The sequence below is a fragment of the Podarcis filfolensis genome, assembly GCF_964270895.1.
Source record: "Podarcis filfolensis genome assembly, chromosome: 4".
NCBI classification, from domain to species: Eukaryota; Metazoa; Chordata; class Lepidosauria; order Squamata; family Lacertidae; genus Podarcis; species Podarcis filfolensis.
The window spans coordinates 60,689,412-60,706,130 of NC_139607.1; the positions used below are offsets into that span (position 1 = coordinate 60,689,412).

Here is a 16,719-nt window from a genome sequence, read left to right on the forward strand (position 1 = left end):
TTCAGCACATCCTATCTGCCCGATCATTTCTCAGATCCTGCAGTCCCCCTAGACACTATCTCGGCTCTTTTGTTCTCAGTCAGCAGGTCTCTGATGTGTTACTAAAGCTGGAATAAAATATCAGGAGGATAGCGTTCGCTTCTTGATGAACATGTCTGCAGCCATAATAAGTTCAAAATGACTCCCTGCCCTACATTCCATCATGACATCTACAGTCCACTAAGAGCAATACCTTGAAGCTGTGCTGTGCATGACAAGGACACATCTAACGGTACTTGTGGTAACTACTTACTGGTTCAGTAATACTTTTTCACCTGAACCTCAGCCTCAGCTGGTGACAACCAGTGAGCATACTGCTAAACAGTGGACTTCATGGATAGGAAAAGGGAGTGTGCTTAGTGGTTAGAGTTGGACAAAGGAATGTAGAGTCCAAATCTCCACTCAGTGAAGAAGCTCACTGGGTGCTCTAAGGCCTCATGTACACCACCCTAGGCTCATTGGAGAATGGGTGGCCCTAGCTGTGACTTTAACAATGGAAGGTGGGAGCAAGCTCACTTATCAAGAAGTTGTTGGTCAGGACACTTCCAGCACATTTTGTCTCATATTTCTGATTCCACTACAGGTGGAACTTACTTATTTTTAAATTGAAAGCTGGGAATCTAGGTCCAAAGATGCACTAGGTGATAGGTCCAGAATGCAGACAAAACCTAGAAAACTGGGTCAAATTGCAATTTGAAAAAAGAGAGTCTGGGTTCCCCACTAACCAAATCAAAGTAATGACTATACCACCTTGGTGCTGTGCTGAGAAAGCAAGTGAGCAACTATAATGTAAACTGTTCCGGCTGCTTGAGATAGAAGGGCATAGAATCTCGATAATATGCCTCAAGCCTAGTTTCAAAACCTGGTTTATTACAGCTCTATACAGTTTTTCTGTGCAATCTGTATTATGGTCTCTTTTGGGATGTGAGCCAAGTTAGCAATGCTTGAAACCTTCACTGCCTCAGCCTTCTGAAGTGTTGCTGCTGGCTCAAGCAGTAAGACACTTAATTTAATTAGAAGAGTCTGCCATAGTTGAAACTGCTGAATATACTATTTTTCCAGTGGAGCCAAGGTAAATCTAATTTATTAGAAGTTTTAAACTGTGTTGTATCATTGTTACTGTGCTCTTTGGCTCTCAGCAGCTGCATCGTTGAATGAAATGTCCAAGTCCCACTGAAAGCAGTATTTCATCTTTCCGACCTGCATGTACTGCTAATGTGCTTGGCATCTTTTCTTCTGCTGAAGTGATGGTGTACATTGCATTATTCTCCTCCTGCATGGTGACGTGATTTTCCACCTGTGGAACCATGCCAAGTTACTGGTTTATGGGACATTTGTAGATGCACTAGTGTCTTTTTGTGATGCAGTTATGAGGAGGCATAGTAGTCCTGCAGTTTGTAGCAGTCCTTATTGGTGCCCAGTACATGGTTGCATGGGGAATTGTTTGTTCAGGTTGACATCCCATTGAGAGCTGAGTTGTTGTTTTTGAATTTCAGCCAGTATGTGAACTGTTTCACATCAGCACCCTGTTCTCACAGTGGCCAACCTGATGCCCATGGGAAACTGGCTAGCAGGACCCAAGCACAATAACACTGTGGCTTCCACCAACTGGTATTCAGAAACATCCTGCACAGTCTGCAACACATAGCAAGGGACTGTGAGACACAGGGCAGGGAGCTGAAGAGACTTGGGGCACAGGTAGTCTTTTCATTGCTCCTTCCTGTTGAAGGTTGTGGCCCAAGGAGAGGAAAATACTTGAGGTAAACCTGGTGTCGTCAGGAAGGATTTGGATTATTAGATCACGGTCTCTGCTTTCTTGAGGTAGGACTTCTGGCAAGACATCGACTGCACCTCAGCAATGAAATACTGATTGACAGTTATGGGGGTGGCAGAGAAATTCGAAAATAGAGTGAGGAATGGGAATACAATACCCCAGAGGAAGTGAGCTGACTTGAGGAGGAACACAGTGGCTCCACACTTCAACATTTTCTTGCAAGTGTCCCAGGACATTCAGGATTAAGATAATTACATCGGTTACACAGATTAAATTCTGGCTTTCTTTTTTCAGTGGAACTTCCACTATTTTTTAAGGTCCATATTTAGGCTTGCTTTGTGCTATGCACTGTGACTCCTTCAGAAATTGTAATGAATGAAGCTAAAACATGATGTTTTGTCCATCACACAAGAATACCTTATTCAAATACTCTACCTGCCATGGGATGCTCATCTTTTCCTGTTATTATCTTACAAAGGTGGCTGGACTTTTTCTCTCAGCACAGCGTGAACTCATCAGTGGATAAGCTTATTACAGATAATCTTATTTACTTTACTGCCTCTCTCCAGAATAATCCTGTTATAGTTCTCTCAAGGGCTTATCACCTTGAATCCATCATGCCACCATCATTGCATAGGTATACAAAAACCTGTATATATAGCTCAACGGGCAAGCGGTATTGTTGTTTAACATTCATTCTGTCATTTCTAAAGAGAACTATATAAGGAGACGGCAACTTGGATAGCTTTAAAAGCAGATTAGGCAAATTCATGGAGAATAAGGCTACCAATGACTATAGGCTATGCTACTTCTCCACAGTCAGAGGCTATATATGTCTGAACACCAGTTGCTGGAAATCCCAGGGTGGGAGAGTACTCTTATGTTCAGGTTCTGCTTGCAGGTTTCACATGGGCACCTTGTTGGACACTAGGAGAACAGGAGACTGGACTAGATGGGCCATTGGCCTGAGCCCACCCACTCGTCTCACGTTCTTTTGTTCTTTATGACATTATTTTACCTGAACTGTTTGCCTTGGTACCTGTACGACAAGCACTCTATTAATATGAATTTTCCCTTTCAACTGAGCTCCTATTCAGGTGGGTGTGTTCCATGCCTCCTTAATGCATTTGCAAAAGTTAACTTTTTTTTGTAAAAAAGTAGTATCCATAAGATCTTGGTACAGGAATGCGTATTGCAGTAAAGACATGCATGGTGGGATGGAGCTGCCCTCCTGACACCACCAGCCCTGCAGCTTACCTGGAAAGGACTGGGGTGGGACAGGGTGATGGCGATGTTCTGGCTGCAGGGGCATCCATTGTGGTGTTCCTGCCAGCCTTCTCGTGCAGCCAGGACCTCACTGCTGCCCTGCCTCACCTCACCCATATCTAAGTATCAGGATAAGCAACAAGGTGTTGCAGGAGCCCTTGAAAGAATTACAGTTCCCATGGTCCCATAGGACCTTGAACTCTTGCATGCTGCTATTCAGTGTATCAGGACAATGAAACAGGAAACAGGGAAGGAACAAAACTCACTTCTTACTTCTCTCCTTCCCTAGTGCACTGCTGCAGTTACTGCCACCTGCCAGGTAGGAAAGCAAAGGCATGGGGTGTTTTGAAAGTGGGGCCTGTCACAGAAAGCATTGGTGACATGTGGAAACGGAGGAGAAAAGGCATCAAGCCGGTGCAGAATCTGGGGGCTTTAAAAGATAAGTGGGTGTATAGGGTGGAATCTACACACATGTTTAAAACATTGTGAAAATGCTTTTAAAAAACCAAAACCGTTTTGAAAAATGCCTTGAATTTGCTATAGCTCACCGTTGCCCTCCGGTGTCACAATTGTATATTGCACTTTGCAAAACATTTTATTTGCAGCTGTATAGTCGAGCGGCTCAACTTGAGCCCTAGGATTGGTTTAGGTTTATTAAACTGATATACTGCTTCCTACTACCCAAGGTCCATTAAGGTCCATTCTCTTATTCCCTTAAAAATCTTGTGAAGGGAGTTGTATAGGCAGTATTTCATGTGATGCTGTTAGTTGAAATATGGCCCTACTATTTAAAAGTACTGTTCTTTTCTCTTAGACCATGTTTAGTTTGGGACGTGTATTGTAAACCACTGGAAACAAACAAACAAACAAGCAAACAAGAAATAAATCCCTCTTTTTCTCCAACCCATTTTTATATGGTTTTCTCAAAAAAGTTACATATAAAACTCATTTAAGAGTCAGCATGGGCACATTACTTAAGACACAAATTCTCATTCATATATGGAGTGCATTAACTATATTAAAATAGTCTTTTAAGGTATTGCTCAGTTAAAAAAAACCCTGACAGCAGGAATAAACAAATCTTCAGCACTTTAATTTAATTTAATTGTAGCAAAAATGCTGTATTAGCTGCTGATCCATTGAGAAACATTGAGCCAGAAGGAAATATGGCCATTCAGTAAAAACCTGGGCAGTTTCCCGCTAAGTTCTGACACCCAACATATATACATCAAACAACCACTAATTTATTAGGCCATTCATTAAAAACTATAACAACTTAAAGAGAGTGGCAATTGTATGCTCTAAAGATTTTTGTGTGTGATGTAATAAATAAAACCACAGAAGGAAATTCATCTAATAAAAATTGGCTCCATATTCCTGCTTCCTAAAGAAGGTGCTCTCTTAAGTATTGCCAACCATTTTTCTTTGTTTCTCTCTAGTCATTAAAAAAACCTGGACATTTACAAGTCAAGCAACATTATGCACTCCATGAAATAAATTACTCCCCCTCCTGATTGCATGCTGTGTTGGCATAAAACTTGCACACTGTACAAACAGGTAAAAGTAAGTCTGGCAAGTGCCTTTCGTGGGCATCTTTTGCAGTGCTGAAAAATGCTTCCCTTATTTGGATTTTTTTTCTGCATTCCGTTCAACAAGTCATGTAGATTGCCCTCATTCTCTTTCACTCTTAATTAATTGAATTTGTTCTCTGCAATGTTTTGCAATGTTCTGCAATGTTTTGCAGATGATTATGGGATCATCTTGCTTACTACATGGTCCTGATTTCATGTGATTTCCTTTGTTAACTGATATAGGAAGCATTGTTGTGAGTGATATGGTTATATACCCAGCTTTGATTGGCTTTATAACATCATGACACTATCCAATTGACTGTAGAAACCCTTCCTGACTACTCCAGGAAGAGAAAAGGCCACTTCCCCTTTCCCAGTGAGATCCCTCCACTGGATCAAAAGCCTTTTGGGGTCACTAGGCAAAGTCTGAATCCAACTCATATGAACCAAGCAGTTTTTGGGTCTGCTGAGATTTTGGACACTAGCAATGGAGTCTAGTGATAATATTTTGTAGGTGGACCTTCATCTTGGTATTTGTCAAGTCAGGAGCTGGGAGCTGGTGAGCAATAAATCACAAGGTATCAGTTAAGTTAACTCTTTATTCAAGAAAACAAAACAGCTCAGGCCTTGTGAACACAGCAACTATTCCCAGCAAGTCTTGCCCCAGAAAGTGTGAACTGGGTGAGTTTAACTTTAAATGCAGACTTAATCAAATTTATACCCCATGCCTACTTGTGAGGCTATAACTGAAGCAATGGATAGATGAAAGATAAGCAGACTTTGCAGTAAGAAACTAGACTGTAAGGCCTAAGAATCATAGCTCAAATTCTTGAGTACTGCTCTTACCTTATGTATAGAATATTTAGATAATAATTTGTAAGTATCATTATGTGAAAGGGTCACATTTAAATGAGAATTCTTATCTTTCTTGTGCTCAAGGGTCAGTTGCTAGCAATTTTGCCGCATCTTATGAAATATCTTACTGTATTGATTTAAAGCCTTGATTACAATAACCATATCCTCAAGTAGAAAAATCTTTTTTTTATTGTGTTTTCCTCAAAGGACAAGTAACAATTATTTTGAAGATTTATATCTTTGGTAAGAGCACCTTGCCAAGAGAAGTTTTTTTAAAGGAAACCTCTCCATTGCTAAATTGATGTTTACAACCTTTCTACTCTTTTCACTTCTAGATTTAAAAAATGGTCTTTGAAAACCATAAATTAGCTGAAGAAAAAGATGCACTTTTCTGTGAGTAGGTCATAATTTTTACTTAAATTTGCGTTAATAATTTCTGCAGATCTGTTTCTAATATTGAAGAAACCCTTTTACAGTGTTATTTATGAGTTGGTAAATAAATACCAATGACTTTTACCCACACTGATCTCCAGAATGTGAAAGCAAGGAGGAAACACACAGTTGTGTCCATGAATGTGTGCAAGAGTTTCTTCTTCAAAAACCTGACTCCAATCCATTGCCATTTTGAATTTGTCCAGTTGTATTTTATCTCTACAACAAATGTAAACTTATATTCATTACACATTTCATTAAACACTAATAGAAAATGCCTCTCTTCACATTATATCCTTTTCCCCACAACAACAACACCCCAAAGTAGTTTTGACTGTCCTCCTTCCGTTTTTCAAGCTCGGGTGCTCTTCCTCTCTCTCTTTGCTCCTTCTTCCCATTCTCAAATTGCATTGCTTGGCTTGAGCAATCTGTAGTTTGCTGGTAAATCCAAACTGGCAAACTATGGCTTGTGCAAACAGAATATGCCTGTAAAATGAAAACTAATATTTGATGCCACAGTATATTCTTCATGGGTGAGTTGCCTTCAATAATAGAACTGGTTGCCCAGAAAGATAATGGAGTTGTCTTTCCAGATGCTTATGAAAGGGTTAGTCATTACCATGAGTGACTTCAGCTTTATGGTGGTGTATCTTATGCAGGTTTGGGCTAGATAAAGCACTGGGTTCCTTTCAACTCTTACGGTTTTTACAATACAAGGAGTACCTGAATTTTGCATGTATTTTTTATCATGTGTTTTCTCTCTAGCATGCTTTGAAAAAGAGAACTGGATGGGCTTTTTAGATCACTTTGCATATAAAGACTGTTTCTGGAATATCGTGTCCTCCCTAAAAGAGAGCACGTGTTGCAGTGAGACCTGGAGTCTGACCTCCTGTGTTGTGGGTGGGTAAATTGGACAGCCACAACACCTGATTGGTAGGTCCCTCAATGTTGGGTTTAATCTGGCCAATGGGGCGCAGTACAACAGACCGAGGACCTATATATACCCATGCACATGACCCAGAGTTTCCTCTTTTGACACGTGCATTTGGAACACCCGCCCACCTATCCCTATTTTTAGGGCATTTTGCGATTGACCTTGCTATGCCGTCGTGTGTCGTCTGTCGTTGTGACAGGGGCACAGCAGGAATTTCCCCCACTTAGCTGATTGGCTTTTGCCATTTGGGTTTTGCCTGCTGTGTAGCAAATTCTCACAACTTGTAAGGTTGCGGATAGGCACTGGTTCAGGTGATAGGGATGGAATAACGGTCTCGCCATCCCTATGTGAAGGGTATTTCGTTAAAGGAATCCAGGGACTAAACTGATTTGGTCAACCCCCGTGAGGGGGTTGTGCCCATGCCTGAGTCCAGGTGAGCATCTGGGTGGTGAACAGAGTCTGTTCCCAGCTTTTCACCTTCCCAGGTGTTCACCCTTGGCTGACCTATGCTGCTGCCCTGGGTCAGCGCTGCCTGCAAGGGTGCAGGAAGCTAGTCGAACCAGAGCCTATGCAACCACTCACTTTTCTCTAATCAATAAAGTTGTGGCCTAAATTCTGCCAAAAACCAGAATTAAAATTTGAGTCAAATGTGTCTTTATTTAGGGGGGAGGTCTCTGGGTCTGAACACGCAAAATGTGCAACTTGCAGAAATCTTATTTTATAGCCCCTGTCTTTAGGTTTACCATGGAAAAATCTTCAGAATATGCTTGATGACGATAGATGAGAGAAATTATGTTCTAATGATACTGTTTCTAAATCATAATTTATAAAATTTAGTGGTTACTACAGCAATTGAACCATCCATCTGATGCATACTCATTTGACCTTTCTTCATATTTGCAAAATGTGTGCACCTTTCAGATTTTTATCTTTTCATAGTCTTCATATCTTATTCTTTGAAAAGTTGCTTACATAAATCATTCTTCTTGGGTTTAGTCATCATACAGAAGACACAAGCAATTTTATGGCAATCTAATCCTATTTTGCAAGAATATGGAAGGCAGGTATCTTTGAAATCTGCCTGACCTCATTTAATTTGCCTCATATCAAATTTGACCTAATCAAACCTCCTTTATGCAACTAAGTATCAAACTGCTGCTCTTAATAGATGTTCACATCATGTGCATATTTGAAGCTGTTGTTTGATCTCGAAAGCTCTGCACTTTCTAATTTTGAGTCTTCCAGTCAAGTAATTGCATTATGAACTGCATAAGTAAATGGGAAATTCCTGCTTAGCACATGAAAAATGATTACCTATGGTCAATCTGTGGCCAATTTTAATTGACATTGTGAAATCAAGGATCCAGGTAGATCGTAACAGATCAACATTAAGGTTAAATGGTGAAGAACCTTAGTTCCTCATCCAGTTTCAAGACTCTGCCCACTACTTAATACTTTCAAAACTTCAATAATACTAAGATAAACATAATACTCACAGCTGTTTTTCTAAGAAGTTAAAACTTAGCAAGCATATCAGATTATTCAGTCTAAAAATAATTATATTTTCTTTCCCCCACTGATCCTGGCATCTTAATGTTAGGAAAAAACAGCCCCTCAATTTGCAATGAATTATTTTATTTGAGGTTGACAATGATGAAACGGAAGGGCTCATGCTACAAATTCTGTGCCTCCATTTGTCTTTGTTGATAAAGAGAGCACTGTCAGACGCTAGGGAGGTCAGGCTCACAGCAAATTTAATGTGACTGTTTATCTGTGCATTGAATAAGTTTGCACAGAAATGATAAATGCAGACATCACCATGACTTCTCTTAGCATAGTAACTTAAGAAGAAAGAAGGTTACATCCTAGCATTTCTTGATTACAGCCCCACGCACTCTGAGCCCAGTTTTGACAGGGGAGGGCAGGGTATAAATAAAAATTTATTATTATTATTATTATTATTATTATTATTATTATTATTATTAACTTTCAAATATAGTATTTCCTGTTCAACACATTGTCAATAACCTCTCTTCAAAATCCTACAGTGCTGAACTCTGCAAACAACACAGAAGTATTATGCGATTCCATTTTGTCAAAATCTTGATGAGCTTGAGGATAATTATGGTTGAAACAAATTTGCCTGTGGAGACTCAGTGCTACTGGTGCTGACATCACCTCTGCCACTCCCAAATCCATACGCTCTCCCTCCAGCGATTTGCTGCCAGAACCATGTATGTGCTTCATGATTTATGTGCCTACAATTCAAGACTGGGTAGGAGTGTGACTGTATCATTACATGCTGCTTTGCTGTTTAGTGATCACTGAGGCACACACATAATCACTACTGCAGCCCAATTACAGACAATAGTGCGTGTGCAGTCCAGTAACAAAAACTTGCCTAGTGCATCTGAGAAATGGGCACACAGCAGGTGTGCAGTGACAATAAGAGTAGTAATAATCAGGGTTTTTCTTCCAGGTGGAACTCACCAGAACTCAGTTCCAGTACCTCTCAGGTGGGCGCCATTGCCATTCTAAGAGAACAAGGGAGTTGCAGCACCTCTTTTTCTAGAAAAATATCACTGGTAATACAGTGGTACCTCGGGTTACATACGCTTCAGGTTACAGACTCCCCTAACCCAGAAATAGTACCTTGGGTTAAGAACTTTGCTTAAGGATGAGAACAGAAATCGGGCTCCAGCAGCGCGGCAGCAGCAGGAGACCCCATTAGCTAAAGTGGCGCTTCAGGTTAAGAACAGTTTCAGGTTAAGAACAGACCTCCAGAACGAATTAAGTACGCAACCCGAGGTACCACTGTAATAGGCTGATGACAATAGATTGATGAGAAGTGAAACAAAAAATACTCAGCACATACACCAAGCTATAATAATTTACAATGCTAAGTAAAAAATAAATTTAAAACACTCTCTCAAATCAATTTTAAAAGTCTCTCATGCACATCTCTCAGACCTGAAATGATTTCTAAAGGGAAGGGGCTAACACTGCCCTCTAAATTAAGACAAAATGAAAGAGCGGCAAGAAAACAAAATCAAACAGGATGAAAAGAAGGATTACTAGATAATGAATGACTAGAAATAAAACACTAAATGGAAAAGAATGACAATAAAAGAGAATGACAGAAAATATGATTGGACAGGAAGTTCATCAGAATTGGTGCTCACCAGAACTCTTTCTATAACATGCTGCTCTGGAGAAGCAACTTGCAAAAGACCAAGGAATATTATTATTTCCATGAACATCCCATCCCCAAAGCACTGGGATTCAACAGCCCTTGTGAAATCATTCACTCTTATTACAAGCTACACCTGTCAATCACAATGATGCTACCATCCCACCACTTCCATGAGGTGCTTTGGGAGGTTTCTGCTTTGACTCAGGTTGCTTTTTTACTACACAGTGGATGGCGCTGTGATCTAAACCACTGAGCCTCTTGGGCCTGCCACTCAGAAAGTTGGCAGTTTAAATCCCCGCAACAGGGTGAGCTCCCGTTGCTCTGTCCCAGCTCCTGCCAACCTAGCAGTTCAAAAGCATGCGAGTGCAAGTAGATAAATAGGTACCGCTGCGGCGGGAAGGTAAATGGCATTTCCATGTGCTCTGGTTTCCGTCACGGTGTTCTGTTGCGCCAGAAGTGGTATAGTCATGTGGACCACATGACCCAGAAAGCTGTCTGTGGACAAAAGCTGGCTCCCTTGGCCTGAAAGTGAGTTGAGCGCTGCAACCCCATAGTCACCTTTGACTGCACTTAACCATCCAGGGGTCCTTTACCTTTTACCTTTTTACACCTCAGCAACCAGGAATCTGTATGAAACAGCCTACTTCTTCTTTGAAGGATTTGTCTGAACATACATAATATTTTGAATACCTGCTTTTAAATATTTTTATTGAAAATTGCAATGTTTTTTAAACCACTTCTTTTTCACAATCAAGTGGTATATAAATCTTGTCAAATTAAATTAAATTAAATACAATACTGATTTGCCTCTGAGTCTTTATTTGAGGGTTGTTTGGAGACACTTTTTAAAAACACATTTTGGGAATGCTAAGTCACACCTTTTATTTAACAGCCTCTGAGTACCTCCTTTTTTGGGAATAGCCAGTGAAGTTTCATTACTGTGAACCTCCTACTTCACACAGTTGAGGCACCTCTATTTTATTACTAATAGCTCAGATGCTATTACAAGAATGGTTTTGAGAGGTTTCTCATCACTGCTTAGATGGTAGCAATCTCTCACACTCTATTGGCGATAAATCAAAATTATTTCACAGATCAACCCTATTCCACTTTTGATTCTGAAAATGTGCCTCAGATAATACTTTTTGAACATGCTGAAGAGAATAATCATTTCTGAAATCTATAATATCCTTCTGAAGTGTGTTGAGTGCTTTTCTCCAATGTTCAGTGTTATTCTTTCTAAACAATCAATTTGCTCTATATTGTGGGTGGGGCATATAGGACTGTACAAATTGATATTTACATAAGATAATGACTATGGCAGCTCTGCTGCCACATTTTGATGTTCATTTTTTAAAATGTGTGGGCCTTTAATCAATTAATTTGTTTGTTTGTTTCACAACATTTATATAGCACTTGCTTGCAGTAACACCTCAAAGCAGTTTACAAAAAGAATAAAACAATAAAATTATAAGTTAAAAACAAGCATTTAAAACATTCAAAAAAGAATTAAAATCAACAATAAGCTAAAGCCAGATTAAAAGACATGACAACTTCTATATATCTGAATAGGTTTGCCAATACAAACATGTTTTAGCAGCCACCAAAAAGAGAACGGAACTGGTGTTAGTAAAATACTTATTTCTTACAAGTATGGAACAAGTATTATGTGGCATCTCTAATAGGACCAGTTCCTACGCAAGTGGACATATATGAGGTAAAATTATCTCAGAAGTTCCATTTTGTCCTTAATCAAGATGCTTAAAGGGTGTTGTTTTTAATGTTGCTCTTTAAATATGGTTCAAGAGAGGCCAGAGGAAAACCCAAAGTTCATTAACCCCATTAACATTAGGCCGTAAACCACATGTAGCCAACATGGTGCTGTGCAGAGATTGTTGGACCACAACTCCCATCAACCCCAGTCAGTTTGCCCAACCACCAGAGATCATGGGAGGTGTGGTCCAACACCTGAAGGGCATCAACATTGCCTGCCCTGCCTTAACCCTTTCACCCAGCAATCTCTTCCAGATCAATCTAAAGAGAAGCTGAAGGAGAGAGGGGAAAACGAAGATTTTGAGCCACTCTCTGAAGAACTGACCATATTAATGCACTTAATGCAAGCACCAAGGTAGTCCTTCTAACACCCATGAGAAGAAAATCTAGCCCAGTAGCCAACCAGAACTAGCAACCCCAACCAATATACCTTGGTTCCCATGAATACTGACTAGTCAGAGATGGTGTTTGTGCCTCACTCACAGGGGTAGGCTGTGATTCCTGCTTCCGCACGGATAATGCAGAATAGCAAAGAGGGTGATAATTCACTTACTAACATTAGCCTGTAACTGACCTTAATGTGGCCATCCTTGAACAAAGGAATTTTAAACCAGTGAATAACAGTACACCAATAGGTTTGATGTCGTAACTTTTGGATTGTATTAGTGTCAGGGGCTCGGGAGCAGGAGCACAGGGGAGAGAGGAAATGGAGAGCGAAGGGGAAGAATCCGAGGGCAGCGTAGGGGAGTATGACAGTGACCCGAGAGATTCCATGAGCTTCTCCAGCGAATCAGAAGATTCCCAGAAGGGGGCGCCGATGGTCAGGGCAAGGGGGGTCCCAGGGGGGACGCACCAGAAACAAGGAGCCAGCGGGGAACCCCAAAGCAGCAGCGGGGGATCAGGACCAGTTTCCCCACCAGAGCGTAGTGGGGGGGAAGAGTCACAGGAGTCAGGACCAGCGTCTCCTCCAGCGGGGAGAGAAGATGAGTCAGGGCTGACCACGCCTCCATCGGAGAGTGGGGAGAATGGAGGGGAGGTCAGTTGCAGCTAGCCTCCCCGAAGGGGGAAGCAGTGACAGCAGCAGTGAAACGGTCAGGAGGAAAGTTGCTGGCTGGGCGCGCGCGCCAAGTTCAAATGTACAGGCGCGGGGGACAGCAGGAGACCCGGATTGAGAACCAGCTCCTAAAGCCCGCCGGAGGGAGGGGGAAGGCTCAGGGGATTCAGCGTCAGAAGAGTCTAGAAAGGGCAAGACCCCGACGGACAGGCGGAACCAGAGGCGGAAAGAACAGAGGAAGAGGTGGAGCAAGGCTAGAGTCTTAAACTGGTGTCTGGGGGGAGGAGATTCAGACGGAGCATCAGCGGTCTAGGCTTTGAGACGTAGAGCTGCACGCTGCGGCTCTGGAAGTGAAACTGAACTTCAATAAAGACTTTTGTACTTAACAACAAAGCGGCGTTGGTCCTTTGTGAGCTGGGACCTCGGGCAGCTCTGACAGTTAGCAAATTTTTTAATTTTTTTTAAAATCATATTTCATGTGCTAAGTGTGCTTTGCGGTCCACAAAAGCTTATGCCATAATAAATGTGTTCGTCATTCAGGTGCCATGAGACTATTGTTGTTTTCTCAAGAAGAACTTGGGGGGGGGGGGCTGGTCTCATCTCGGTCTACTTATGAGGCACTCTACAAGGGTGCTCTAGTATCCAGGCATTGATCAAAGGTTATTCCTGCTGCAATCATTTTGCTGTGTATTTGCTGTGTATTTTGGCAAACTTGCTACTTTCTGGACCAGTTCTACCTGACAAACAACTAGCTGCCTTTCTTCTGGCAGAATAGAGTGAGTGTCAGAGTAGAAAATAGGTCCCTTAACACATTTGAACTAATTCTTCTCAGGCATTCATGTTCTAGAAGAGCTTATTCCCAGGGAGAGTAGTTTGCAGAGGCACACATCTTGCGCAAGTGGGGTTTGAATGCTTAAATGCTAGTAAGCACTTGTTGAGTCTGATAATCTACCAGCTGGCAGGTTTGAGTCTGTCTGAAGTCTTGATTAAGCAACACATAATTGCCCACTCACACACTCTTTTTTGCTTCTTTGCATTCATTTTGTGCCTTAACATCAGTCCAGTTGCTGGACCAACTCTCATTGATAGTCATGTCAATTACTACTGGAGTCAACGTGACTCCATGATATTTTTAGGGCAGGCATGGATTCTCTACTGTGCTTCAGCTTAGCTTGTGTCAATTGTTACAAACAGTTAAAATGATGAACTATTCATTGCTATTCCAGACTTCTCCTTTAAGGTACACACAGGATATAAGATCTGTGATTCAGGAAGCGAGACACATGTTAATTCCTGTACAATGGAAAAATCAATATTAAAATCAGAACTTCACTGCTGCAGAGACTGTGCTGTGGTGATAGCAAAATATTGACTTACCACTCTCAGCCTGGAGCACAAAAAGGCAAGCATTTGAACTTTAATTAATATGCGCATAATGCGACTGCAGATCAACCTGACTGGCTTCGAAAGATGTTCTAAAAGCTTTGCCAAACAGCAACCTTGATTTGAACTTTAGGGGAATATTAAATTAAGTTGCAAGCTCCTTGTGGCCTGAACCTTGCCTTATCTTCTGTCTATGGAGCATCATGCCGTTTTACGGCAATGTATAAATAACAATCATACTGTAAGCAGAGATGAGCCAGGAGTGCCGGGAACAATATCAAGGGCTTTTAGAGGTGAGAAGTCTAAAAGAGCAGAGTGCTGAATTAGGCTGCTATCTTGTGCACATTTTCCTGAGAGTAAATTTCACCAAACATAGCAGAGCTTGCTTCTGAGTAAACAATCGGTAATGCAATTAGATCAGGAGTTCCCAGACTGTGGTCCATGGGCCACTAGTGGCTCATGAACGTCAAGTCACGTGGCCTGTGGCCTGTCTGCATTAAATAGGTTTAATTAATATTGGGTTAATTGTATTTTAATTGCTTCTTTTATTTTTTGTATTTTAATGAAAACTGCAATACAATACAAGAAGTATAAATATTTCTTATACATGATACAATATTAAGAAGCAATGGAATACAATTTAAAATTTAAAACCATACAGCATCAAAGGGGGCAATCCTCTTGCAAGATCTGGCAGGATGGACAGCTTAGGATACAGCAGATCTCTGGTTCAGCTGGCTGATTCCTGGCTCAGTCAGGCTCAGTTGGCATTAAATCTCCAGTCACAAATATGCCAGTGTAACTTTCTCAGCTGGGACTCAATTGGTTGAGCCAGGGCTACCAGTAATTTAGAACACTTTTAAAGGCTTATTTTCCCTCTGCCAGATTTGGGCAGAGCAGCAGCAAAGTCTTGCTTCTGAGTAGGATTTGGGACTAGTCTTACCTATGCTGGCATAATTTATACTGGTGTGTTTTACACCAGCTTGTTGTGCATAGGACTGCTTCCTGGCACAGTACATTACAGTTGCTACAGCAAGCAGGAAAATCATTAAGAGGTCTACCATGACCCTCACCAAATTACATAACTGTAGACTCCTTCCTAAGTAGTCCTACTGGGGTGGGTTAGAGCTTTTTAGGTAGTTATACTCATTAGGTAAAGGTAAAGGGACCACTGACCATTAGGCCCAGTCGCGGACGACTCTGGGGTTGCGGCGCTCATCTCGCTTTATTGGCCAAGGGAGGCGGTGTACAGCTTCCGGGTCATGTGGCCAGCATGACTAAGCCACTTCTGGCGAACCAGAGCAGCGCACGGAAACGCCATTTACCTTCCCGCTGGAACGGTACCTATTTATCTACTTGCACTTTGTGCTTTTGTCCCTGCTCCTGCCAACCTAGTTACACTCATTACTTCACTTCAAAATATGGTTACCCAGATCTGTTGTGTTTGGGGCATTTCCTGATCTTCTGCCCCAATACACATTCTTTTGTAAGAACAACATACTTACGGGGGGGGGGGCTTCTTCTAATAAGATTAAATGTTTATAGTTGTCCTAATTTTTACACTTGAGAATGAAAGTAGTTTTCAATGTGTCCCTTTTCACTTTTATTTGTATTTTTTGTTCTTTCTTAAACCTTTCTTCTACTATCATATTAGGTAGCAGAATTTTTGTAGTCTGATAGCTTGAGTATTATTATTTTAAAGGGTAGCTTCTCCACACACTGCCCCCCTTGCTAGTAACATTTAAAGGCTACCAAGAAATAGAGAGAGAGAGACAGACTAAAATATATTGAAATGTAACATTTAAAATAAAATAAAAAGGTGGCCAGAAATAATTGATGAACTCAGTAATTGTTAATAGTGAGGGGGAGGGAATGTTTTCCAATTCAGCAGCTCTGAACTGTGCCTGAGACATTGTACTTCTGGAAAACATTAATGCAGACATTGCATTAAGATGTCTGCTGTCACCAGACCAGATGATTGATAAAAATGATTCTGGGTGCAGACAGCCATTGTACAGTGCAGAAAAAGGGAAAAAAGTGGGGAGGGCAGGACCTCTTTTAGACTGACCTTTAACTGATAAATTGATGATGTCCTCATTAACAGCAACCCTGCTGCTTGCCCTCAATAAAAGATAATGTCCCGCTGTTAACACTATTCCCATTTCTGTGATTTAATACTACTATTACAGTACAGATACTATTTAAATGGATTAAGGTTTAAATTAAGATAAAATATTATTGTGGCCAGCAGTGTTTGTCTCCAAAGCCAACTGTATCCTTCCAATACAAGCATTCAGCAATGGGGAAGACGCAGTGACAGCCATCAGATGATGGAAATCGTGGAACTATGTACAGTCTGCACAATAACGAAGCTATTTCACCCTTGATATATAGCAAGAGATGAGAGTTTTCTGATTCTTAAGGTTTGGGCTGCTTACTGTAGTT

The 16,719-nt window shown here is 41.1% G+C and overlaps 1 protein-coding gene across 4 annotated transcripts in view; it reads right to left on the reverse strand.

Moving 5' to 3' along the window:
• LOC310761612 (uncharacterized protein) overlaps positions 1–16,719 on the reverse strand; it is a 350,577-nt gene that overhangs the window by 155,778 nt on the left and 178,080 nt on the right. The gene's annotated exons all lie outside the window — the stretch shown is intronic.